Here is a 26,274-nt window from a genome sequence, read left to right on the forward strand (position 1 = left end):
AAGGCTGAGGGCGTGATGGCTCTGGGGCATCTAGGGGAGCGCTAGATGGCGGCTCCTTTGGCTTAGCTTTACAGTGGACTCCTGATAATAACTCAAATGAAGTTAACATTGCTGAGTCCAGTCTGCAACTTTGACAGAGCTCATGATCTTTCCTGAGTGCCGTAAAGACCTGCACATAAGGGATTTCTGTCCATTTACCATGCTCACGGCAGTATAGATATAAACAAGAAATGGTATTAGAATCTAAAGTCCCGTTTCCTGGCCACACTCTCTGATCATTTAGTTTGTATTGTGGCCACACGTTGTTACAGAGAGAAACTAGCGATTTCTTCTTTAAGACCCTTGGGTCGAACCAAGACCAATTTCTGAGAATGCATCCTAGCAGTGAGTCACGTGGTGGCAAGGAGAGCTGGTTTCCCATCTGAAAGAGAATAGAGGAGAAATCGTGGCAGAGGTGTCTGCCGCGCTAGGGAGGGAGCAGGTGTCCCCGCAAACCTCCAAATCACTCCTTGGCTCGCTATGTAGCCAAGGGTATGGGTTGCCAGGCTTAACTAGTATTACCGTGTAACCTGCAAACACTCTTGGGGTTCCTGGAACCCAGTAATCTGGTATCTGCCGCATAACTGCCTCAAAACTTCTCTAAATCTCTCCCTTTTGGGATCCTGTTCTCAGTGCTATCCCTCAGTCAGACTTGGCCTGATGGCCTCTGGCTATTTTTAATGTTAATTTGGCTAAGCCAGTCAGCCCCTCTTCTGAAACAAAGAATCCCGGCCTACAAAACTGCTTGGACAATACTAAAGTGCTCTTTTTACTTGGAAGGGTGCTGCCCGATAGCAAAGTCTATCAGCTGGCTCCCTGTCCTGACCTACACCTCGGGGGAACAGGGGAGGGCCTCAAGTAAAGACATTAGTGCAGCGGGGAGAGGTAACCAGCTCCCTGTCCTGGTGCCAACCGGGCCCTGGTGAGACACCAGAAGGAGGGAGGGCACACGCTTCCCACTGCCCTTGCTGTCGCACAATTCAACACGCAGAGCAAGCCAGACCTGACACAAAAACCCGCGCGGGAATGAGGTCAACTCTGAAGCTGCGTCCCATTAACAACACGTAAGGAACCAGACCCTTGGTAGGCACAATATAAGCTAGCAAAACCTTTATAACGCAACAAAGAAGTTCAAACTGTCTAGTCTAATCAAAACAGCCATCAAGGTGAGATCTTGATCTGCACTGTTTGAATATTTCAACAAACCCAGATCAATCAGGACTACCGCAATCACTCAGTCAATTAAAACAGATAGTTAACTTTAGCTCCTTTCCAGATTCAGTCCTCAGACAATCAAAGCTTAGCAACAGTAACAGCGCACAAAAACTTCAAGACCCACCAGAGCTACCATAAGCTGCAAAGATGGAAAACCTTCTACCAGGTTGGAAAGGGTTAACTGATAACAGCTTTTCCCTAGGTGGAGAAACCTGTGGAATTCCCTCTCCCTTTCTCTAGGCCAGCGGTATAGGAATGGAGATGAGGAGAGAAAAAGAGGGGGGGAGGGAGCGGGGTGGGGGGTGGGGGGGGGAAGCAACAGAGGACAAGATGTGAGCGACTGCCCTCACCTTCCCCTATGAATCTCAGCTGGAGGAGAGCGTAGGGAAAGGCCCTGATGTCTGGGGGCTGAGTGTGTCTGGGGGCTGAGTGGGGTTTGAAATCTCCTATCGCTCAAGATTGCCCACTACCTAGTTGTCCGAGTTTACCTGGAGGGCCAATATTAGCCTCGACCGAAGCTAAGCCCTGCTCGCATAGCAGAAGGCAGCGTGACCAGGTGTCCCTCCAAGAGAGAAACCTGGTACTTAGGTCGCAGTCCAGCCGCTGGGAAGCCAAAGCGAGCTCAGGGGGTCTCCAGGCTCTCTCAGCCAACTGCCCTTCCTAATTTCCCTCCCGTTCCTTACAATCCCTCTGGAGTTTCGTCGGGGGGACTCCACGTTCTTGGAGAGCTGTGGGGTGCTGGACACTCAACGGTCACTTCCACAGATCTGGTCCCACTTGAGGGAAGGAATACTGAGCTCTGATGTCTTCTCAAAGTCCCATCTGGGTCGCCAAAATGTTACTGGAGAAATTGCAGGGTTCTTGTCTTCGCGCAAGAAAGAATTCAGGCGTGAGACAGAGAGTAGTGGGAGGTAAAATAGCAAGGTTTATTAGGGAAGGGACATCCGTAAGGACAGATGGGCACCTCTCCAGACAGAGCCTGAGACTGAGAGAGTGCCCAGTCGCTCGGACTGGGGGGGTGGGGGAAAGGAGTGAGGTTACATGGTTGAGTGGAGAGAGTACACCTGGCCAGACCAGGCGGGCGGCTCAGCAGAGAGGCAGAGGGCTGAGTGCTACTTTGTACTTTCTAAGTTCTCAGTGGCCAACATAGCAGACATGTCCCTTTCCCTCAAGAAATTCCTGGTGTCAAAGGAAAGAGAGAATGATTTCTAAAAGTGATTGCAGGGAATCTGAATGCCCTGAAAGGGGAGGGCTCAGGGCAACAGAGATGTAAACTTTTCATCTAACAGGATAGAGGATGCATCAAGGTCTCCCTGAAAAAGAAACCCTGAGAGTTAAAGTATGAGAATTCATCTGGAATGATGGATGGCATAGAAAAACAATTTGAAAAGAGGGAAGAGCGCACAAACACCCAGCATCAGAGAGAATCCTCAAGAAACTGAAATGAATGGAAGGGGTTGGTGTGGCTGGAGGACAGAGGACAATAGGACAGGACACAGCTGAGTGGAGACCACAATCCAGATTGAGTGCCATGGATTTGGTCATTTCTCTGACACACCATCTAACAATACCAGTAAAAGTGGAAATAAGATGACTTTGACAGAAGTTTGCTTTCGGGAAGTGCACATTGGCTCCTATAATCTTTTTTTTTTTTTTTTTAATTTTTTGACAGGCAGAGTGGACAGTGAGAGAGAGAGACAGAGAGAAAGGTCTTCCTTTGCCGTTGGTTCACCCTCCAATGGCCGCCACGGCCGGTGCACTGCACCGGTGCACTGCGCTGATCCGATGGCAGGAGCCAGGAGCCAGCTGCTTTTCCTGGTCTCCCATGGGGTGCAGGGCCCAAGCACCTGGGCCATCCTCCACTGCACTCCCTGGCCACAGCAGAGAGCTGGCCTGGAAGAGGGGCAACCGGGACAGAATCCGGCGCCCCAACCGCGACTAGAACCCGGTGTGCCGGCGCCGCAAGGCGGAGGATTAGCCTAGTGAGCTGCGGCGCCAGCCTGGCTCCTATAATCTTAACTGCTTCCCTAATGTTCATGAGCAAGCAGCCTCTCAGGTCTTCTGCTTCCTGTCTCAGTTCCTTCTAATTCTCTCCCCACCCTGGAGTACTTCTACAATGCAAGGCTGAGTGTACCAGCTACCATGCTTACCAATCTTCCATGGATAACCATGCTCCTTTGGACTTGATGTATTTGGATTTTAATGAGGCATTTATCTAAGCCTTTTAAAATATTGGCTAAAAATTATATGTATTTATAGAATGCAGTAAGATATTTTGATACATGAATACATTGTGAAATGGCTAAATAAAGCTAATCAGCATATACAATATTTAAGTGTTCAACGATGTTCTTAGACAGTAAAATATATTTATAGGCATGGGTGGTTGATATAGCAGTTAGGATGTCCACATCCCCTATCAGAGTCCCTGTGTTTAAGTCCTGGCTCCAGCTCCAGCGTCTGATTACGGCTTCCAACTGATGTAGGATATGGAAGGCAGTGATGATGGCTCAGGTAATTGGATTTTTTTCACCCACGTAGGACACCTAGATTGAGCTCCTGGCTCCATTTCACCCTGGTCCAGCTCTGCCCATTGTATGCATTTGGGAAATGAAGCAGCAGATGGGAACACTCCTTGTCTGTCTGTTTATCTTTGTTTGCCTACCAACCATCTTTCAGATAGACAAAATAAATAAAAATTCAGGAATTGAATTTAGATGGATTGAAGACTACACACCAATAGAATACTGTTAATTGTCTTTAATGTATTGCCACAGTCCTAGGTAAAATCTACTTGTGGTTATGACACCTAGAATATGTGGCCTCTGTATCAGGAAAATAGAGGAATAGAAAAATCACATTATCTCTTAAATGCATTGACCTAAGAGTAACATTACCTTTGTCCAGTGTCTGTTGGCCAGAGGAAGTCACATAGCTCCAACTGAATTTCAGCAGAGTTTGCTAAAAGTAGGGGTGTGCATGGCATATTTAGAGTGAATTCTTTGCCGCAGTGTGTTATGGCTTGCTTTTTTTTTTTTTTTCCTTTTTTGACAGGCAGAGTGGACAGTGAGAGAGAGAGACAGAGAAAGGTCTTCCTTTGCCGTTGGTTCACCCTCCAATGGCCGCTGCGCTGATCCGATGGCAAGAGCCAGGTACTTATCCTGGTCTCCCATGGGGTGCAGGGCTCAAGCACTTGGACCATCCTCCACTGCACTCCCTGGCCACAGCAGAGAGCTGGCCTGGAAGAGGGGCAACTGGGACAGAATCTGGCGCCCTGACTGGGACTAGAACCCAGTGTGCTGGCGCCGCAAGGCAGAGGATTAGCCTAGTGAGCCGCGGCGCCAGCCTGTTATGGCTTTCAATAATACTTTAGATGTTTCCCAAAGACTCATGTGTTAAGGACTTAATCTGCAGAATGTGAATGGATTAAGGACGGAACATAATACACTCATGATATCTGAAAATGGACCCTTGGAAAGTGGTTAGACTGGATTAGGTTCATAGGCAAAGCCCCTGTGATTGAATCGAGGTGACTTAATAAGGACGCATACACAGAAGGAAGACAAGTGTGATCCCTGTTCCTCCACTTCCTGGGTGGTCAGGTGGTCCTTCCTCTGCACTTGTTCTATCATCTACTGCCTTCCTCAGATGCCAGATCTGTGTGGCCACCTGGTTTTGGACAGTAAACTCCAGAACTGAGCCAAAACAAATCTTCTTCCTTCTTAAATAGCTTTTATCAGGTATTTGTTATAGTAATGAAAAGTTGACTAATACAATGTGCTTATTGAGTCTAGATATGTCATTAAACATGGATGGTTAGATAATGTGCTTTATCGAATTAAATTTTTAAAATATCTCAATGAGGTAGAAAGATATACCTTCTCCGCAAGATAAAAATATATTCAGGAAGATGAAATACAAAGTCCCATATATTGGTTAAATTAAAAATGAACTCTTTTAGTACAAGGTGGAAAATATCTTGCTTGACAAATCTCGAATGAAATCAAACCACACAAAACAAATGGTTTTAGCTAATCATTTGCTCAGTATGAACCACCATGGCCTGCCAAAGAAATCTAGAGCAACAAAGCAGCATTCATGGGTATGCAGGGTTTAAATAAAGTACAGACCAATCCCTGACTGCAACACAATGTCTACCCCTCAAGGACTTTTTTAAGTCAATGGTAATGCTTTTCCTAGAATGCCACCATCTAAGAAGTAGCATACATATGTAGATACTTGCTTCTTCATTTTGCCACAGAACTAACCTCAGAGCAAGAGAAGTCCTAGACTAATGAATCCCAATTTGCTTTCTCTTGTCTAGTGTCCCAAGTGACCAAAGGAAGCTCTGAGATGTAGCTGACTATTGAGGGCACGGGAAGCAGCGCTAGTAGTGGAGCAGAACCTTGCTGACAACTCATGTGATCAAACCATGACTTTGGACTCCCTGGCTGTTTGAGTTAACCAAGGACTCAATGCCATTGGAAGAAGGGCAGGGAGGACAATCTGGCTGTGGCTCTGTTGGTCACCAGAATTAGATCCCAGTGGAAAAAAACAGAAGGCTAAGACTCTGGCTCACAGATAAGCTCTACCTCACTGGTGGTGATCTTATTAGGGAAAAAAACACCTGGATCTGATCATATCATTCTACTAACACTCTCTCCACTGTCTTTTAAATAATTTCCAAGCTCCATGTCATGGTCTAAATTGTCTTTTTCCGTCTCTCTCTCTAACCTCATTCTGCAGACTTATTCTAGCATTCACTTCTTATGGACAGAAACCTTTTGTTGTTTCTTGCTGTAGCTGCAGTGTTGAGAATAACACTTGGCTTATACCTCACTCACTACTTTTAAATGATTGAGACCAGACTTAACTTCCAAAAAGTCTTTATTGAATGAATCCGTTTAGTGGAAACTCTCATCCATAAGTTCTTAAAAATACCCCCCCCTTTAAAAAAATTCCATCCTTATATCTCCATCATTCTTCGGGTGGTGAAAAGCATGAGTCTGATTACTAAGAGGATAGCTGGAGAAGTGAAGAATACTGTCACGTCCAGGTCAAACTCCTTGGGAGAATTTGGTTGTGAGAATGGAATTGTCCAAGTTGGACTGTGCCCAGCACACCAGGGTACATTTGAGAAATGAATTTTGGCAGCAGATAAAATATTCTCTTGGTGTGGAAATGACCTTGTATTTAGCTTTCTTTTAAAAGCTGGCTTTTTCTGGCAGGGACAAGAGATGGCACTATGAAAGAGCCAGGATTTTGCAATGACAGTGGCAGTACCAGGAAACTTGTGGGTTATGTCAGAGTATCCACTGCTCAGCATCCATTCTGGTTAGGAAAATGATGGACCAAATGTGCCTTTATTTTGCCAATGTTTGGCCTCTTCATTTGGACATTCTTCCATGACTGTAGCTGACTGTATTCCAAGATGCATGAGCTTTGGCACCTGGATCTGATACCTACAGGTGAAAGAGAAACCATTTATCCATTCCTTTCTTCTTTGTTTTTTGTTCCTCCCCAGTTTAACTGCCTCAAATGTTAGTGAATGAGTCAAATGTTCACTGTTTTACCACCGAGGCTCACTTTGGAGACGCCAGTACAGTCCCTCATACTATTTTTCCACCAGTTCATCGTGACATTCTGGGGCTTTACAAAGACATCTTTTCTGTGTCACGCCATCCTAGGATGCCTTTTCCATCTTTATTCTTTTAGGACAAGACAGATGGAGGACAAGGTGCTGACAGCAGGATGACAGGGTGAGAGGAGCTGGATACAGCTTGGGTCTGTGTAGGTTCTGGGAGTGGAAGGAACAGATGAAGCTAAGGTTAAAATGCCAAGGAGTGCTAAGTGAACCCCTTGTTGGGATAGCTCCATATTAGAGCAAATCCATAAAAGTAGAAATGAATTTTAAGCTGTAGAGGCCTTCTCTGCTGATAAAGTTATGAGCACCTTTACTGTATAGAGTATATGAAACAGTTGCTGGTGCGATTTGGAGAGAAACACTGAAAAACACCTTCCCTACTAGCCTGGTCTGGTGCCTGTAAGTTTTCTTTATATCCTTCCTTGAGATAAAAGCATTAGCTCTCAAACAGCCTGAGAAAATGCTGGTGTTCCTGCTGCAGGAGGAGGAGGGTCAGTTGACAGGGATGGAGTTGGTCTACTCAGCTGTCAGCTAAGAATGCAAGAGATTTGCAATGGACTGAATGTTTACAAGGGCACATCAAAAAGCTCATGGAAAATTGGAATTAAAGAGAAACTTATTTTCATACAAAAAATCAAAATCCATTTGCAGTTTTTAAAATAATGCATTTCCATGCACTTTTTAAAGATTCATGTGTTGGAAATCCTAACCCTTGAGGTAGTGGTATTAAGAGGTAGATGAGTTTATTGTCATCAGTTCTTTCACAATGGAGAGCTCTGAGAGGGCGAAAGGAGTGATGTAGGATACCAGCTTGAAGGAGCCGCAGATTAATGCCAGTATGATGTGAGATACAAAATGGCTGTGGTTTCACTTCCTCCTTCTGACTCTCACACGAATTTCTCTGATGTGGCCACTCTAGTAGGAAACACCTAAGGGAAAGGAATTCTGAGACATACAGTTCAGCCTCATCAAGTTGACACATTACCATGTCTGCCATATGAGGTCAGCTGATTCCATAACCTATATTTATTATCAAGCTACCATACTTGGTTAACTAATTCCTTGACCTGTGACCTTTCCTTGACACCATATTATCCCTCTCCAAATGGCCAATTAAATTAGTTATTCAACTAAAAATTTATTTTTATTTTTCATTTGAAAGGCGGAAAGAAGAGTGAGAGAGAGAGAGGGAGAGAGAGAAATGAACCATTGGTTCATTCCCCAAATGCCTATTACAGCCTCCCACAAATTAAATGCTAGCTGCCAAGGCAAAGGGCAGCCTATCTGGGGTGTGCACAGTAAGAGGAAGGCAATTTGGGGCCGGCGCTGTGGCTCACTTGGCTAGTCCTCTGCTTGCGGCATCGGCATCCCATATGGGCACCGGGTTCTAGTCCCGGCTGCTCCTCGTCCAGTCCAGCTCTCTGCGGTGGCCTGGGAGAGAAGTGGAGGATGGCTCAAGTGCTTGGGCCCTGCACCTGCATGGGACACCAGGAGGAAGCACCTGGCTCCTGGCTTCAGATCAGTGTAGCTCCGGCTGTGGCGGTCATTTGGAGGGTGAACCAATGGAAGGAAGACCTTTCTCTCTGTCTCTCCCTCTCACTGTCTAACTCTATCTGTCAAATAAAAAAAAAGGCAATTTGTTTCTCAGGTACTCTACCCCTTCACTATTGCCTTCTCCCCAAAAGCCACCAAGCACACAGGTATCTGTACTGCACAAAGGTGCCAGCCAAGGGTGAGCGTATGTGTGGGCTGAAATATGGCCTGATTCTCTCACCAGTCTTAGAGATGGGTCAGCCATGAAGAATGAAAACTTTTCCCCAAAACCTTGGGCTTGAGGAAGCACCTTTTTATAACCTGCACAAAGGTATTCAGCGTACAGCTATGTCTCTTGTATCATCTGCCTATAGCTGTCAGTGACGTAAGCAGAATACATATTTGGTTTCTGCCCCCAGATCCTGACCTGGAGCTCCTGAGACCCTCATGATTTCTTGAAGGATAGGAACATCTTTTGTTACACTATTTGGTCTTGGTCCCCATCCTGACACAAGAGCTTCCAAGATGTTGGAGTATCAAGTGAAGAGTATCTTTTTCATGTTACTGTGGTTTCTGGTAGCAGGGGTCCCTAGCTAGCTTCAGGATGAGGACTGGCCACCAGAAATATTCCATTTTGATTGGCAGGTTGGAGCTTTCGGTCACCCTTTCCCATGCACCCCAACTTCCTGGGAGAGAAGAAGGACTGATGATTGAGGCAATCATTAATGGTAAATGATTAAATCAGTTACACTGACCCAATGAAATCTCCATGGAAACCCTGGACCATGGATTTCAGAGATCTCCCAAATTGGTGCACACACCCACGTGTTGGGAGGGTGGCACACCCCATGTCCACAAGGACAGCTGCTTCTGAATTTGAGATCCTTCTGGATCTTGCCCTGTGTATTTCCTCACCTGTCTATTCTTTGTGTCTCTAAGGATATTCTTTATAGTAAATGAAGAAGAGTAAATCAAGTGTTTCCTTGATTCCTTGATTCCGTGAGCCCTTATAGCAAATCATTGAATGCAAGGAGGGGCTGGTGAATACCCCTGGTTTGCAGGCAAATGGGTAATGGTTGTGGCTCACTTGGGGACTCATGACTCATTACTGGTATCTAAAGTAGGAGTAGCTTTGTGGGACTGAGCCTCTGACAGGTGGGGCTGAGCTAACTCTGGGCTCTTAGTGCCAGAAGTGAGTATAGGACTCCCAGCTAGTGTTGGAGAGTGTTGGAGAATATTGGAGAATGACTTGGTTTGGAAAACCCACCCCCACATTCAGTAACTGAAGTATTGCCGGTGGAGAAATGGTTTTTCTTACACTGTCTTACAGAGTTGTTGTTGTTGTTGCTGCTGCTGCTTTGTTGTTGTTTGTTAGTTCTTTGAGCAAGCCAAGTCAGGATGCCAGGACAGTCTACCTGAACAAAACATACTGCCCTCAAACTAGCCCAGCTTCTGGATTGTGTCAGGAACTAGAGAGTAACTTTATGTGAGGAAACTACCAAGAGACTCTAAAAAGTTCACAGGGGTGCTGGTGCCATGACATAGGGGTAAAACTGCCACCTGTGAGCCAACATCCCACAGGGGCACTAGTTCAAGTCCCAGATGCTCTACTTCTGATCTGCCTCCCTGCTAATGTACCTCCCTGGGAAAGCAGCAGAAGATGGCCCTAGTCCTTGGGCTGCTGGAGACCTGGAAGAAGCTCCTGGCTCCCGGCTTCAGATTGGCACAGCTTCAGCTTTTGTGACCATTTGGGGACTGAACCAGTGGACAGAGGTGCTCTCTCTCTGTCTCTCCCTCTCTCACTTTGTAACTCTGCCTTTCAAATAAATAAATCTTTTTTTTTTTAAAGTTGATGGAAAATGGAATGAAAAATGAGTTTATTTTGGCACATTTTTAGACTTCATGTAGTTTTATCATACTATTGTTATCTCATGAACTCTTCAAAGACTGACTGGTGAAGAAATCACACAGTGTCACACTGGTGTCAAAGCATTAGACTGTTGATCTGTCATCATGGTGTTGGAAAACTTCTTTCCCTTTTGGGAGTTGGCAGGACATTTCAACAAGAAAACTGAACTCAATACAGAGAGGTTTAGAGTGTGTGTGTGTGTGTGTGTGTGTGTGTATAGCAAGTGAGTGGATGCATAGTTTGAAAGAGCCGACTTCTAACATAGAGGAGTGACTGTTGGTTTAGGCTACATGCAGTCTTTGAGCTCATGTAAGTTGGGCTTGCCTTACCAGAACACTTTGCGAGCTTAGCACCTACGTGGGATGGTTCTTTCCTTCCTTCTGACTGTCGGTGCTCAGTTGTGCCTTTCAAAGGAGCTTGAGAAGTGAGGTCAGTCTTTTGTTCCCATGTTCTTCTGAGTCTGCCTGATACATTCTGGGTGGTGCTGTTGTGAGATGGTTAAGTAGGTCAGGTTTTGGATAATTCTTCATATTTCTTTTTGTAAAAAGTCATGTGAAACTTGTCAGACTCAACATGGAGTCACTTATGTCAACTGTAACAGGAGTAAATAAATAAAACTGGGAGGTTCTGAAGGCAGAGTTCTCATGCATGACTTGCATAACAGTTACTATCACAAAACATTCTGCCAGAACTAGAGCTTGCAAAGAGGCCATCACAACCTTATACAAGAAGTACTTTTACAAGGACATCTGCTCAGCAACTGTCCATTCAACCTGGGCTAACGTCACCCTGGTTGTTAATCAAATCTTTGTGTCCAAAGATTATTGCTTCAAAATATCTGATGTAGTATTCCTCATTTTTTGCCTTTAAAAACTTGCCATCATGTGCAGTTCCCTAGCAATGCTCTGCTATTCCCAAATAAATGCCATTATTTTTTGGAGAACTTTTCCTGTATCTGTTTTTATTTATTTGAAAGGCAGAGTTGCAGAGAGGCAGACACACACACACACACACACACACACACACACAGAGAGACAGACAGACAAAAAGAGAGAGAGAGAGATCTTCCATCCGCTGGTTCATTTCCCAGATGGCTGCAATGGTCAGAGCTGGGCTGATACAAAGCCAGGAGCCAGGAGCTTCTTCCTGGTCTCCCACGTGGGTGCAGGGGCCTAAGGACTTGGGGCCATCTTCTACTGCTTTCCCGGCCACAGCAGAGAGCTGGATTATGGGATGCCGGCCCTGCAGGCAGCGGATTTACCTGCTACACCACAGTGTTGGCCCCTCCCTGATTTGTTTTTTAAATGGACACTTTTAAGCATCAGATAAAATATTGAAAATGTGTAATGCCTGAGGTCAGAACTGTAATGCGAAGTACAACCAGATCTGTCCTAAGAATGCCCACGGGAGGTGAGCTGCTTGATGAAAATGTGCATGGTATTAGAGACTCCCCAGTGCAGACAAAATGAGCTTCCATTAGAAGGTGGGCAATTTGAGTTATGTAGGGATCTAAACTGAGCGTGGAGCTAGTCACACTGCTTCACACGGATGTTCCCAATTCTGCCACTGACTCCCCTTCTCTGCTTGCCTTTCCCTCTGAACTCCGTCATCACCCTTAGACACTTGCTGCATACAAGCAAGAGGGAATGGTGCTATAGACATGGTGTAAGTCACCCACTGTGCCGAGGACTTTACAGGAATTATTCATTCATCACATATGTGCTGAGGGCCTGCTACACTCTAGAAAGTGCTCCAGGTCCTGAGGATTAAAATAAACCACCAACCCCTGCCTCCATGGAAACAACATTCCGAAGGGAGATAAAGACAATTTTTTTTTTTTTTTTTGACAGGCAGAGTAGGCAGTGAGAGAGAGAGACAGAGAGAAAGGTCTTCCTTTTTTCCGTTGGTTCACCCTGCAATGGTCGCTGCGGCTGGTGCGCTGTGGCCGGCACACCACGCTGATCCGATGGCAGGAGCGGATTCTGCTGAAAACCACCCCGCCCCGTGACCCAGAACACACATAACACTGTTATTCTCATTTCACAGATAAAGAAGTACAGGCTTAGAATCCAAAATCTTTTCTCAGGAATAGACATATTCTTTTTTTTTTTTGACAGATAGAGTTAGACAGAGTGAGAGAGAGAGAGAGAAAGGTCTTCCTTCCTTTGGTTCACTCCCCAAATGGCTGCTATGGCCGGCACTGCGCCGATCTGAAGCCAGGAGCCAGGTGCTTCCTCCTGGTCTCCCATGGGGTGCAGGTCCCAAGCACTTGGGTCATCCTCCACTGCCTTCCTCGGCCACAGCAGAGAGCTGGACTGCAAGAGGAGCAACTGGGACAGAAGCCGGCACCCCAACCGGGACTAGAACCCAGGGTGCCAGCAATGCAGGTGGAGGATTAGCCTAATGAGCCCCGGTGCCGGCCAGGAATAGACATATTCTTAACAATTCACGTGTTAGAGTGGATCTCACTCCAAAGTATTTGCACTGTCTTCCTTTTTAAAATTTATTTGGAAGTCAGAGTTACACAGATACACAGAGAGAAAAGGAAAGGGAGAGAAGGAGAGGTCTTCCATCCTTTGGCTCAATCCCCAATTGACCGTAACGGCTGGAGCCTCACCTGTCTGAAGCCAGGGGCCAGGAGCTTCTTTTGTGTCTCCCACGTGGGTGTTTGGGCCCAAAGACTTGGGCCATCTTCCACTGCTTTCCCAGGCCACAGCAGAGAGCTGGATCGGAAGTGGGGCAGCTGGGACTTGAACTGGTGCCCATATGAGATGTCGGCATTGCAGGCAGCAGCTTTACCCGCTATACTACAGCATCAGCCCCTTGCACTGACTTCCTAGCAGGACACTGTCAAGCAATTTGTACACAGTTCAGGGATTTTGACACGAAGGGGTATGCTGAAGGTGGAGGCTGGGAAAGTTCCTTCTCTTGGGGCTCCTCCATACACAATGCCTTGGTTGGCTGCTTTTACTCAAATTGCTTTCCTTTTGTTCTAGAACAAACCTCTGCCTGAAGCTAGGCAGGGCTCCAGGACTACAGGACAGACTTGTCTGTTTTTATTTCAAACAGTATTCTTATTTTTTTAAAATAGTTGTTCGTTTATTTGATAGGCAGAGTTACAGAGAGGCAGAGGCACAGAGAGAGAGGTCTTCCGTCCTCTGGTTCACGCTTGAGTTGGTCACAATGGCTGGAGCCAGGAGCCAGGAGCCAGGAGCTTCCTCCAGGTCTCCCCCATGGGTGCAGGAGCCCAAGGACTTGGGTCATCTTCCACTGCTTTCCCAGGCCATAGCAGAGAGCTGGATCAGAAGTGGAGCAGCCGGGATCCGAACAGGCACCCATATGGGATACTGGCACTGCAGGTGGCAGCTTTACCCACTATGCCACAGCACTGGCCCTTCAAATAGTATTCTTTAGAATAGTTTTTGTTTTACAGCCTGAGCAGAAAGTACAGAGTTCCCATATACTTCCTGTACTGTTGACATCTCACTAGAATGGGCTTTCAAAACTTCCTTTTATTTACTTGAGATGGGGGGTGGGGAGAGAGAGAGAGAGAGAGAGAGAGAGAGAGAGAGAGAGAGAGAGAAAGAAACAAGCACTCCCATCTACTGGCTCACTCACTCCCTACGTAGCTGCGACCTCTGGGACTCAGCTGGGCTGAAGCTGGGATCTAAGAACTCAGGAGGCTCTGACATGGATGGCTGGAACCCAGCTATGGGAGCCATCACGCTGTCTCCTAGGGTCTTCCTTAGTAGGAATGTGGAGTCAAACCCACGTGCTCCAAAATGGGCTGTGGTAGTCTCACCTGCTAGGCTAAGCACCTGCCCATATCACTGACTGCTATTCACAAGTTTAAATTCTTCCCTCCTGCTCCTCTTGCACATTCCCATCTGGGCTGCACGTTGCTATGGGTTACTTAGAGGAACCTGGGAACCACAGGCACGCCGTGCTGGGCGTTAAGGGCCTACCACTCTCCCTCTTACAGAGGGCTCATAAGGACAAGGAGGAAACAGGACAGACAGAGGTGCCGGCTCCGGGAGCTTTCAGGGCTGGGGCTGCTGCTGGGCGGACGGCCATCCCTGCCTGGCCCCGTCCACTCAGACAACACCTTTCCAGTGGAGGCCACGGAGTCTTTTCTAGGAATTCTCGGCCTGGGACTTCCCCGCTGCTTTTGCGTTTCTCGTCCAGAGCTGGCTCACCTTGCCCTGCAGGCTCGCCTAAAAACTCCGCTTTAATACTGAGCCTCGACTGGCTGAGTCACAGCTTACGTCACCCTTTGGTCTCCGACTTTGAGACCGGTTGCCTTGCTCTGTGGCTGGGAGGAAGCGGCCTCCAGCCAGACACCCACACCTTCAGGCGGAGCCCCTTCTGAGACGCAGCTGGGTGGAAATGTGTCATTGCCGGCGCGGCAGGAGGGGGAGCATCCTGGGGGGGAGGGGCGAGAGCATGCCTGAGTCCAGAGCAGGCCTCGGAGGGCGCTTGCTTTTTGACTGACAAGGAAGTGACGTCATTGAGGGGGCTTTCCTTCTGAAGCACCGGGTTGACGCGGCACCTGGGGATGAGAAAGAGTGAGCTCAGGTCCAGCTTCTCTGACTTTTCACAGGCCCTTGAGGGAAGGAGGGGAGGGTGTCCTGTGCCAAATGGGCCTAACGTCTGGCGTCCCGGGCTCCCTGGCCCAGCAGCACTGGCTTTACCTTGGGAAGGTGCCCTGTAGGAGCCCCCCTTCCAGGGCAGAGTAGGGCTTTGCTGGTCTGCTTGGGTCCGTAGGGAAAGTCACAGGTCCCACTGTGACTTTCAAGAAGCCTCGATGGCTTGGACTTTATGAGCTCCTTCCTTGGTTAAAAACAAATTCTGTTTTACAGCAGTGTTGGTACAAAGATGAATACAATCGAGGCTGACTCCTCCTATCAGCCTTGTTCACTTTTCTTGCAATTTGAGAGAAACCAAAATGCAAACGTTCTGTGGGCTTCCTAAAGCACCCTGGGCTGAGGCTGTCTGCGGCTTCTGTACCTAATGGATACTCAGGCCGTGAAGTCACCGGGACGGTCAGGGTTCCCCTCGCCTTCAGCACGGAAGGCCCCCACGCTCACTTTGCCCATCCGCGGTGCTTTGTCAGCGATCAGGCTAAGCAAACCAGCACAGACCCCCACGGCTGTCTTGTACTAAGACAGAGGGCATATCAGAGGCGGGCGGGCACAGGGAACTGGGACCCAGGCACTGCAGGAGCAGGGATCTAGCAGCCTTGGATGAGCACTGCTGCCTCCCGCGCCAGGGCCAGACCCGCTGCATTTACTCCTCAGAAATAGGACAGTGCTTCTTCGTTTGTCTGCTTCTGCCACATTCTTAGAAATCTACTTAAAATAACGAAGGACTGTCTTCACAGCCCTCCCCGGCTGTCCTTGTTTTCCATATGTACTGAGACCCACAATCACCCCGTCCTGCCCCACACAGTCCGGAACTCCAGCAAAATAGTCTGCCGGGACCCACGCTGACACCCACTCTCCTCCATCTCTGCGTCCAAGTTCAAGGCCCGTTACCCAGATAGCTCACTTGGAAAATACACAATCTCTTCTGTAGGCTCTAAATCTCAATCAGTACCAGGAGGAGAAGGGGAAAATGTTAATTAATCAAATCTCCAAACGTCAGAGCATACATTGTTCCAGTCCTGAACATACCTGGAAGTGAAATACGAGAACAGAGGTGGGAGAGTGCCGCCCTTGTGGCAGAGGCGCGCCAGGGAGAACTGGGGCAACATCTGCTTGGTTCTCTGAGAAGCAGAATGTCCAGCGAGGCGTGCAGAATGGGAATGCCACGGTTGGCCCAGGAAAACGTCGTTTCTTTCCTTTGGAAGAGGACAGAGACTGAGACAGCAGGACTCTCACCACTCACGGAAAATACCAGGCCCAGCGTGATGCTCACATTTGACCAGACCACCCAGAGAAGTACCAGACCTTGGGCGCCACGTCCCTGACAAAGTTGTGTGAGTCTCAGGTGGGGTCCAGTTTTATCTGTGTAAATTACTCTACTTTGTTCTATGCCTGTCTCCCTCCCTCCCCTCCTCCTTCCCACCCACTCTTCCATCTTCATGGGAAGTGGAGTACATAGAATAGACTTCATTTTAATTGATTCTGAAAATCTTCTAAACTCTCAGATCCACCATTAGGTATTATTATTTTCACTGGTCAGGATGACAGCCATTGACACAGAGTCTGAAGACGGGTCTGAGTCAGTAAAGCCTTGGGAAGTATCCTTAAACTTGGTTATGGGGCCAGGGCTGTGGCACAGCAAGCTAAGCTGCCACCTGTGACACTGGCATCCCAGATGGCACAGGTCCAAGTCCTGGCTGCTCCACTTCCATTCCAGCTCCTTACTAATGCACCTGGGAACAGCCCAAGTCTCTGGGTCCCTGCACCCACATGAGAGATGAATGAAGCTCTTGGCTCTTGGCTTTGGCCTGGCCCAGGCCCAGCCATTGCCGCCATCTGGGGAGTGAACCAGCAGATGGAAGATCTCTCAGAGGCAGAAGAATTTCAGATTAATTGAAATTTCTGGTTATTTGGTCTCCAGTTAAAGTTTTCCTTGTCACATTCCTCTTTCCGTTTCCAGATACTAAAGCAAAGAAAAACAAAACAAAACAACTTTTCTGTGTTGAGATATCTATTTTTACAAATCGTCCACATATCTGGCTGTGAGATCATCATCATATGCACAGTTATCTCTGGTTGAAAACCTTTATCTTGATTAATTGAGGTACTTATCTGCTACGAACAGCAGGAAGGAGTTTCTAGACAGGACTCTAAAGTCCCTTGGCCTCTCTAAAACTCTGCTGTCCGCAAGTCTAGACTAGTAGATGCCTGCCACAACTTAATTATTTTATCTGTAACAGAAGTGTAGAAACTACATACTTTTCAATTACTACTGTTATAACCTAACAATACCAACATAATTAACAACCTTCATAAAAATATGCTTTTCTACTTTAAATGTTACAGATTTACATCATAGAACATTACTAAATAGAGAGAAACATAAAGAAAACATTAAATATCACCCATAATCACACTACTAGGTAATAAACACTATTACCATTTTAACGAATAGTCCTCAAATATTTTTCTATTCATATAATTTTAAAAACCTTTATTTATTTATTTATTTATTTATTTATTTGAGAGACAGAGAGAGAACTTCCATTTGCTGGGTCATTCCCCAAATGCACACAACAGCCAGACTGCGCCAACTGATTCTAGGAGCCAGGAACTCCATCTGGGTCTCTCACATGGGTGGCAGGAACCCAACCACTTCAGCACTAGCAGAAATGGAATCAAGAGTGTAGTGGGACTCAAACCAGGCACTCCAATACAGAACATGGACATCTTAACCAACATCTAACTCACCAAATGCATTTCCAGTCATGTAGTTCTTTTTAAAATACAGAACTAACGTATTCTAATAGGGAGTTGATGTTTTCCACTAAAACATGTATCACATTTACTTCCTCTGTGCAGTTAAGTATTCCTAGGCAACATGATGTTTCATGGCTACCCAGTGCTCGGTTGTATAGATGTACCATAATTTATTTAAGGATTCCCCTGTTGGGAACTACAGTTGTGTTGTTTGCTTTTCACTGTTACGTGTAACACCAACATTGATAGCCTGTGCATAAATCTTTGCAAGAGTCCCTAATTACTCCTAATGGAAAATTCCCAGAAATGGAATACTGGCTGCCAGAGCTTAAACAATTTCAATTCTTGTGTTACACATCCTGCCAAACCAGCCTGTAGAAAGGATGTACCAGTTTATTCTCCTAAAGTCACTTAAGAGAGTGATTGTTCATCTGTTGCCTCAACAATGCCCAGTCTTCAAGATCAAATTTCACCAATTTGACAGCTGAAAAATTGGAATTGTCATTTGCATCAGAATTTCCTAGGATACTCTTGAGGTTGTATACTGTTTCACATGTGTGGTTGGTCCTCCAATGCTGTCTGCTCAGTTGTCTACCCTACATGTTAGCTTTCACTTGTCAGTTTGTAGGTAAGCTGACTGGTCGACGGTTTCTACCTTCAGATCATTTTCTTTTTCTTTTTTTTTTTTAATGATTTTTATTTATTTAATTGAGAGGTAGAATTAGAGAGAGAGAGAATAAGAGAGAGAGAGAGAGAGAGAGAGAGAGTCTTCCTTTTGCTTGTTCATTCTCCAAATGGCCGCAATGGCAGGAGCTGGGCTAATCCAAAGCCAGGAGCTAGGAGCTTCTTCCTGGTCTCCCACATGGGTGCAGTGACCAAAGTACTTGGGCCATCTTCTACTGCTTTCCCAGGCTGCAGTAGAGAGCTGGATCGGAAGTGGAGCAGCGGGGACTCGAACCGGCACCATATGGGATGCCGGCACTGCAGGTGGCAGCTTTACCAGCTACAGCACAGCGCCAGCACCCCCAGATCATTTTCAAAAATGAATTTGATGGCAATGTGTGGCATGTGTTTTACATGCTTCCTTTTTTGTCACCTTCTCTAAGGAGGTCATTTAAAGTGAAGGCACGCTGAAAACTGGCCAAATTAGTTTCCTTTCAAATTCGTGTTCTTCTTAATCTACTCATGTAATTACTCTGTTTTGAAATTTTGCAGTGACCTTTTCTCACCTTTCCAATGAAAACAAAACATACTAGAAAAAAGCCACCATAGTACATCTCATCTAGAGTCTCATTGCCCAATACAGTGGCCACTTAGCTACATGTGGCCATTTAAATTTAATTCTAAAACACAAAAAGAAATGAAAATTTCAGCTCCTCACTTGTTCACTTGCTGCAGGTGGCTAGTGAGTACCTTTTAGGACAGCACAGGTGTGGAACTCTCCATCATCATAGGACACTTCTGGACATCACTGAAAACAGATTTGACCTGCTCCCTTGCACAGATCCCAGCCCCTGTATGCCCTTCTTTGGCTCATTCTCACTTGTTCTGCAGCATGGAGTTCCCACGTCACCTACTCTGGTGAAGCCTTTCCCAACTGCTTACATACCCTAGACTGGATTACCACACCAGACATATGGTACCCACTACAGTCCTATGGGCACTTGTCCATGGGTCCTTGTCCCTCACCAGCTCATTGAAGGAACATATGTGTTTTTACACTCTTTTTTTTTTTTTAAGAATATTATTTATTTGAAAGTCAGAGAGAGAGAAGGAAAGGCAGAGAGAGAGAGAGGTCTTCCATCCACTGGTTCACTCCCCATTTGGCTGCAATGGCTGGAGCTGTGCTGATCTGACGTGAGGAGCCAGGAGCTTCTTCTGGATTTCTCATATGGTTCATGGGCCCAAAGACTTGAGCCATCTTCTTCTGCTTTCCCAGGCCATATCAGAGAGCTGGATTGGAAATAGAGCAGCCGGGACTCAAACCGGCGCCCATATGGGATGCTGGCACTGCAGACAGCAGCTTTACCCACCACACCACAGTGCTGCCCCCCCCCTTTTTTTTTTCTAAAATATTGTGTTTTTGCACTCTGACTCCGCAGTTCCCAGATTAGTTTGTGAAAATTAGACAGAGTTTGGTGTATGTTGACTAAATGGGTTATCTACCATTTGTATCCTCCTGTGCAACGGCAATGTTTTCTTAAACATTTTTATTTTAAAGATTTATTTGAAAGTCAGAGTTGCACACAGAGAGAGGAGAAACAGAGACAGAGTGATCTTCCATCCGCTGGTTCACTCCCCAGACAAATGCAATGGCCAGGGCTGGGCCAAAGCCAGGAGTCAGGAGCTTCATCTGTGTCTCCCAGGTGGGTAGCAAGTGCCCAAACTCTTGGGCCACCCTCCACTGCTTTTCCCAGGCCACCGGCAGGGAGCTGGATCTGAAATGGAGGAGCCAGACATAAACTTGCACCCATAGGGGATGCTGACATTCTAGGTGGGGGCTTAGCCAGCCAAGCCACAATGCCAGCCCCAAGAAAATTACTTATTTTATTTGAAAGGCAGACACATAGATAGACAGATAGACACAGGTGGAAAGAGGTCTCCCATTTGCTGGTTCACTCCCCAAATGCCTGCAACAGTTGGGGTTGGGTCAGGTCAAAGTCAGGAGCTGGGAACTCAATATAGGTCTCTCATGTGGGTGGCAGGGACACCAGTACTTGGGCCATCACCTCGGTGCACATTAGCCGGAAGCCAGAATTGAGGGCAGAGCTGAAACTTGAGCCTAGGTACTCTGACGTGGATGTGGGCCTTCCAAGCACATTTTAACCACTGAAGCAAATATCTACCCCATGACAATCCCCCCAACTTTTCAAGAATGAAAAAACAAGGATGGGCATTTGGCCTAGTGGTTAGAACACCCATATTGCATATCAGAGGGTTGGGGTTCAATACCAGCCTCTGGCTCCCAACTCCAGCTTCCTGCTTATACAAACTCTGGAAAGCAGCGGTGATAGTTCAGGTAATTGTTTTTCTGCTACTCATATGGGATACCTGGATTTAGTTCTCATTTCCAGCTCTGATCTTGGCCTAGCCTTTACTGTCATGGACATTTGTGAATAAACCAATAGATGGGAGCTCTCTCTCTTTGTCTCTTTCTGTCTTTCAAATAAATTTTAAAAATGAAAATAAAAACAAAAGGTGCAAAATATTTATATTAGGAATAACACAATGATTAATCCTAATAAAATGATGAAATACATGGATTTGCTTTCTTGAGCTGCCTCACAATGGACAGTTCCATGACAATACTAACCTTCCCCTGTTGAAATGCGTATGTGTTGTCTTATACGTCAATGCATATAAATCACTGGAATGGTCACAAACCATGTCTTCCCAGTAATTCTCACCAAGCAGCACAGCCTGCGTAATAGCTGCTCTTTTCTCCTTGGTCTCCCTGGGTCTCTCAGGAGTCTTCATCCCATGTTCCTTCTACAGTGATAGCACATTTACTGGCAGACTGTGCACTTGTGAGTACTAGAGCCAGGGTACGTTTGTTCCTTTTAAATAAAAAGTAATCAAAATCAATATATCTGTCTTAGAGGAAAAACTTTACAGTACTGGTACAAAAGTAAAGGGAAACCCACTCAGAATCCAGCCACTGTCCGAGTCCCGCTGCTTGCGTTTTCATGTATAGCTACCCCCTCTTTATATATATAACATATATTTATATAAATATATATATTATATAAAATGTTTCTTGGAAAAATGACAGCACATTGTACTTCACTTTTTGTTTACTTTTTCAGTGAACACATCATAAGCTTATACATCAATAAATGTGCTTGTAACATTTGTTTTTCTGCTAGAATGGACTTAAGAGTGAAATGGTGACTGTGGAGGCCTGGACGCTGTGTGGGCTGTGAGGATGTCCTACAGCTGGTTCCCTTCTTTCTTTAAAAAAAAGAAAAGTTTATTTATTTCAAAGACAAAGTGACAGGGAAAGGGGAAGGGAAGGAGAGAGAGAGAGAGAATGAGAGAGCGTATATGTGTTTCCATCCTCGGGTTCACTCCCCAAGTGCTAGGTCAGACCAAAGTCAGGAGTCTGCAGCTCTATCCAGGTCTCCTGTGTGGGTGACAGGGACCCAAGTACTTGAGCCATCATCTGCTCCCTCCCAGGATGCTTTAGCAGGGAGCAAGATGGGAAGCAGAACAGCCAGGACTTGATCCCAGGCTCTCCAAAATGCATTGCAGTCATCCCAAGCTTCGACTTAACCCACTGCACCACGATGCCCGCCCTCAGATAACATGACTCTTCAGTGGAAGCTCTGCTGTGACCAAGAAAACATCGACTGTACCTTAACAAGGAGTGAACTTTCCACCTCAGGGCCATTGTAAGAAAAGTGATTAATGATCCCATCGTTTGCCTCTCCCTGTAGATGAGATCCTGTGTGGGAATCAGTGCCGGGAGGTGATGCCCCTCCTTCAGAATCAAGTCTGTCAGCACTGACCAGATGTTCTTTGATTTTTGATGTGATTGATAACCACATGGAAATCTGCATTGTTTAAACCCCATTCAGTGCAAGTACTCACCCTATAAGAAAAGTGGAAGACCAGTAATCAAACTTGGGGAACATTTAGCTCAGGCAACCAATTGGTTGTTTTCAGGTTTAAATCTTTAGTTTGACTTGCTGAATAAACTTTAACTTTGATTTTCCAATCAGAATCTGATTATTTCAGTTGATATCAGTATTTACTGTAAAACTGTATCATGTTTTTAAAAAGCATGATTTTTTAAAGAAGATTTATTTCTTTATTTGAGAAGCAGAGTTACAGACACAGGGGGAGAGAGAGAGACAGAGAAAGAGAGAGAGAGATCTTTCATCTGCTGGTTCACTTCTCAAATGACATCAATGGCCAGAGCTAGGCCAATCTGAAGCCAGGAGCCAGAAGATTCTTCTGGGTCTCCCACATGAGTGCAGGAACCCAAGCACTTGGGCCATCTTCCACTGATTTTCCATGCCACCAGCACAGAGCTAGAACAAACACACCAAATCAGTGAGTCCAGGGTGTCTCCAAGTCCAGCAAGCCAGTCTGAGGCAAAGCTTACCTGCTAATGCTTTCTTTGGGAGGTGCAATGCAGGGTTGCAAAAATACAGAAAAGGAAAATCCAGGCAGGGAAGGAGGAAAGTGAATATTCACTACCAAGTTGTTCACAGTTTCATGATAAAACATCCCTGGTGGGACTCACCAAACCACTGAGCCTGGGAAGGATCCCCTGGAGGGAGAGGAGTGGGCGTGGAATTTATCTGCCAGATGTCTTGGGTCTCCTCTCTGTCTTTAGTCCAAGTCCAGCCCATGGGCATGAACTTCCCCTCAGTTCCTAGTTGTGTCACTGTATCCCCCTGGGTAGGCACTGCAGACTCGTACTCATAACTGTAGCACTTCCTCTGTGTCTGAGCATGAGGGAGGAGTCAAGGGCCCAGAGGTGGGGCCAGAGATGCTGTGCCCGCTCTGTGGCAGGGACCGAGGCAGGGGCTGCAGACTCCACTCGGCAGAGGTGCTCTCTGAGGAGATGGATGCCCGGGAGCTTCTCCACCAAGGCTTTCCCACCATGCCCACCAAAGACCTTGGTTTTGAGAACCAAGGGATTCAGCAGAGGGCCTGTCCATATGTTCCACACTACCGAGAAGGGCAGGGCAGGAATGAAGCTTTGCAAAGAATGGGAAAAGGAAATTAAGGTCTGTGGGCAGGAAAGCTCCACCTTCCCTCTGGGGACAGAAAAAGAGCAAGAGGTCAGACGGGGACACTCACTGCGGCGGAGCCACGGCTCCCTCCACACCTCCTGCTTGGGCCTATCCAGCCCACACAGCTCCACGCAGGCAGCCAGGGCTCACCTGATGAGCAGCCTTCAAAAATACAGGGACAAGCCTGTGAGCATCTTCGATGCCCCAAGATGGATGGCACCTCAACACTGAACACACCAGCACAACAAGGGGCAGTGGCAGTGGGAGGAGGCGGGCTTTGCCCTGAGAATGACACTTAGAGTCTAAGCTACTTGAGTGGTTCCTTTTATAACTTTCCAGTCTCTAAACAGGGCAAATTTTCTGCAATCAGCTGGAGTTTTTGTGCATAAGCCAGTGGATAGAGTGTCTCTCTGTCTCTCTCTTCCCTTTCCAAATACAATGAAATAATGTTTAATTTTGCAATAATTGTAGCAAAGCAAAGGAAGTAAGTAGGTGGGAAAAAAGAGGAAGAGACGGGACCAAAGAGAACGGGGCTGCTGGGGATTTCCCTGAGGCCTGTGATGCCAAGGACAAGTTGCAGCAACACAGTCATGACTGTAAGGTGCATCATGCACAGCAAAATTTGCTCTGGGCACTGTTAATCTGGCAACTCTGGGCTTCTATCTGCAGCCTTTGGTTTCCTACAAGACCAGATGGCAGTTGTTTACCAGGATGTGAAAACAGAGAGGACGGTCTCGGAATCTTTAAGATTGTCCTGACTTTGAATATACCTGAGGATGGGTTTACTGCCTTTCTCAGTGTCGCACTGTCACAAAGATGAAACAAAGAGCTTTGTGGCATGGATAGCATACACCAAGCACCCTCAGGCCGACCCTGACCCTAACCTGTCTCCCCATGTTTTCCAGTGGCCCATGACCATTGGAAAGAGCGTTGCGGTCTTTCAAGCCTCAGCCCCCACCGATAAAGCTCTTTCCTTGAGGTCCTCATACTTCTGCTTGGGGATCCACTCTGCATGAACTTGCAGCTCAGTTTCCCCTCCTGAAACCTTTTGTATGGCTGGGTTACTTGGGCTCCACCTCTCCTTGTGTCCCTACTATAGAAGAACGTCAAAGTTACTTCTTTTTTTAAAAAATTAACTTTATTTATTTGAAAAACAGAGTTACAGAGAGAGTTAGAGACACAGAGAGAGAGAGAGGTCTTCCATCTGCTGCTTTATTCCCCAGATGGTCACAATGGCCAGAGCTGAGCCAACCCAAAGCCAGGAGCCAGGAGCTTCTTCCAGGTCTCTCATGTGGATGCAGGGGACCAAGGACCTGGGCCATCCTATGCTGCTTTCCCAGACACATTAGAAGGGAACTGGATAGGAATTACAGCAGCTAGGACTTGAACGGGCACCCATATGGGATGCCGGTGCTGCAGGCCGAGGCTTTAACCTGCTGTACCACAGTGCCGGCCCTAAGGTTACTTCTCATAACACATTGTAGATATTTGTACATTGTAGATATTTGAACCTGTGCTTTTCTTTTCCTATTAGATTATTAGCTCTTTGTAAACAGGAGTCACATTGTTAATTGTTGATCTTGGAAACAGTGTCTGGTACTTGGAGAGTGCTCAGAACATGTTGGTTGGTTGGATCGGCGCAGCTCCGGCTGTGGTGGTCAATTGGGCAGTGAACCAGCAGATGGAAGACGTCTCTCTCTATGTCTCTACCTCTCTCTGTAACTCCATCTTTCAAATAAATTAAATAAAATAAAAGACAACATCTAGCACATTCTAGATGCTAAATAATTATTGTAAAGTGTGTAATCTTGCAGGCTATTTTTATATTATCTAGAGCTCAGTCTATAGTCATCATGACATTAGCAAATTTCTTGAGAGCAAGTATTGATCTAGACCCATCATAAACTTCACACCACAAATCATTGTGGCAGTTTTTGAGATGAGTCCCATTTCGCAGAGGAGGAGAGTGTGTTTCAGGGAGTACGCAATTTGCTCCAGTGCACACATCCAGGAAATGGCAGGAGCAGCCTGTAAACTGTGATCCCAGTGTGTAGCGGTCACACATTACATCATAGGATCCCCTGCACCCAGGTGCTCTGATGATGGTCGGGTTTGGTACCAGCCCTGGGATACATAATATCATAGTGTGCCCTAGGAAGGCCCCAAATAAGAAGGTCCCTAATATCAACAGAGGCTAGATAATTTAAATTAACTTGCCTAAGCAAGTATTAGGTAAAAAAATACAGAGGACTTGAATTCATTGCCCAAAATACTGGTCAGGCCTGGCTTGTGGAGACCTGGAAAGTCAGACTGAGATCCACAGGCTGACTTAGGAATACCATAAGGAAGTTTTTTAAGCTGAGGAGCAGTAAGACCAGAGTGACCTTTGGGGACACAGGTCTAGTGGTAGAGGAGAGGGTGCAGGATGGAAGGACAGGTGGTTATGGGGAATCTCTTTAGGGGCTGTTGTAGTGACCACGGTTATGGTTAGAAGACATTAGCTCACAGACACATCAAGCAGAAACGTCCAGAAGATAGTTGGAGGAGAGAGGTAGAAAAGGAAGTGCTGGGGGCCAGTGCTGTGGCTCACTTGGTTAACCCTCCGCCTGTGGTGCTGGCATCCCATATGGGCGCTGTGTTCTAGTCCTGGTTGCTTCTTTTGCAGTCCAGCTCTCTGCTATGGCCCGGGAGGGCAGTGGAGGATGGCCCAAGTGCTTGGACCCCTGCACCCTCATGGGAGACTGGGAGGCGGCACCTGGCTCCTGGCTTTGGATTGGTGCAGCGCTG

The 26,274-nt window shown here is 46.5% G+C and overlaps 2 long non-coding RNA genes across 2 annotated transcripts in view; one reads left to right on the plus strand and one right to left on the minus strand.

Annotated features, from left to right (window-relative positions):
* The window catches only part of LOC138850608 (uncharacterized), a 70,066-nt gene that overhangs the window by 18,151 nt on the left and 25,641 nt on the right, over window positions 1-26,274 (plus strand). The gene's annotated exons all lie outside the window — the stretch shown is intronic.
* LOC138850610 (uncharacterized) lies at window positions 13,431-16,372 on the minus strand. The gene is made up of 2 exons (XR_011390592.1): window positions 16,013-16,372; window positions 13,431-14,889 (listed from the first exon to the last, which is right to left on the minus strand). It is a non-coding gene; the product is annotated as an uncharacterized lncRNA (long non-coding RNA).

This window comes from Oryctolagus cuniculus, chromosome 7 (assembly GCF_964237555.1).
Source record: "Oryctolagus cuniculus chromosome 7, mOryCun1.1, whole genome shotgun sequence".
NCBI classification, from domain to species: Eukaryota; Metazoa; Chordata; class Mammalia; order Lagomorpha; family Leporidae; genus Oryctolagus; species Oryctolagus cuniculus.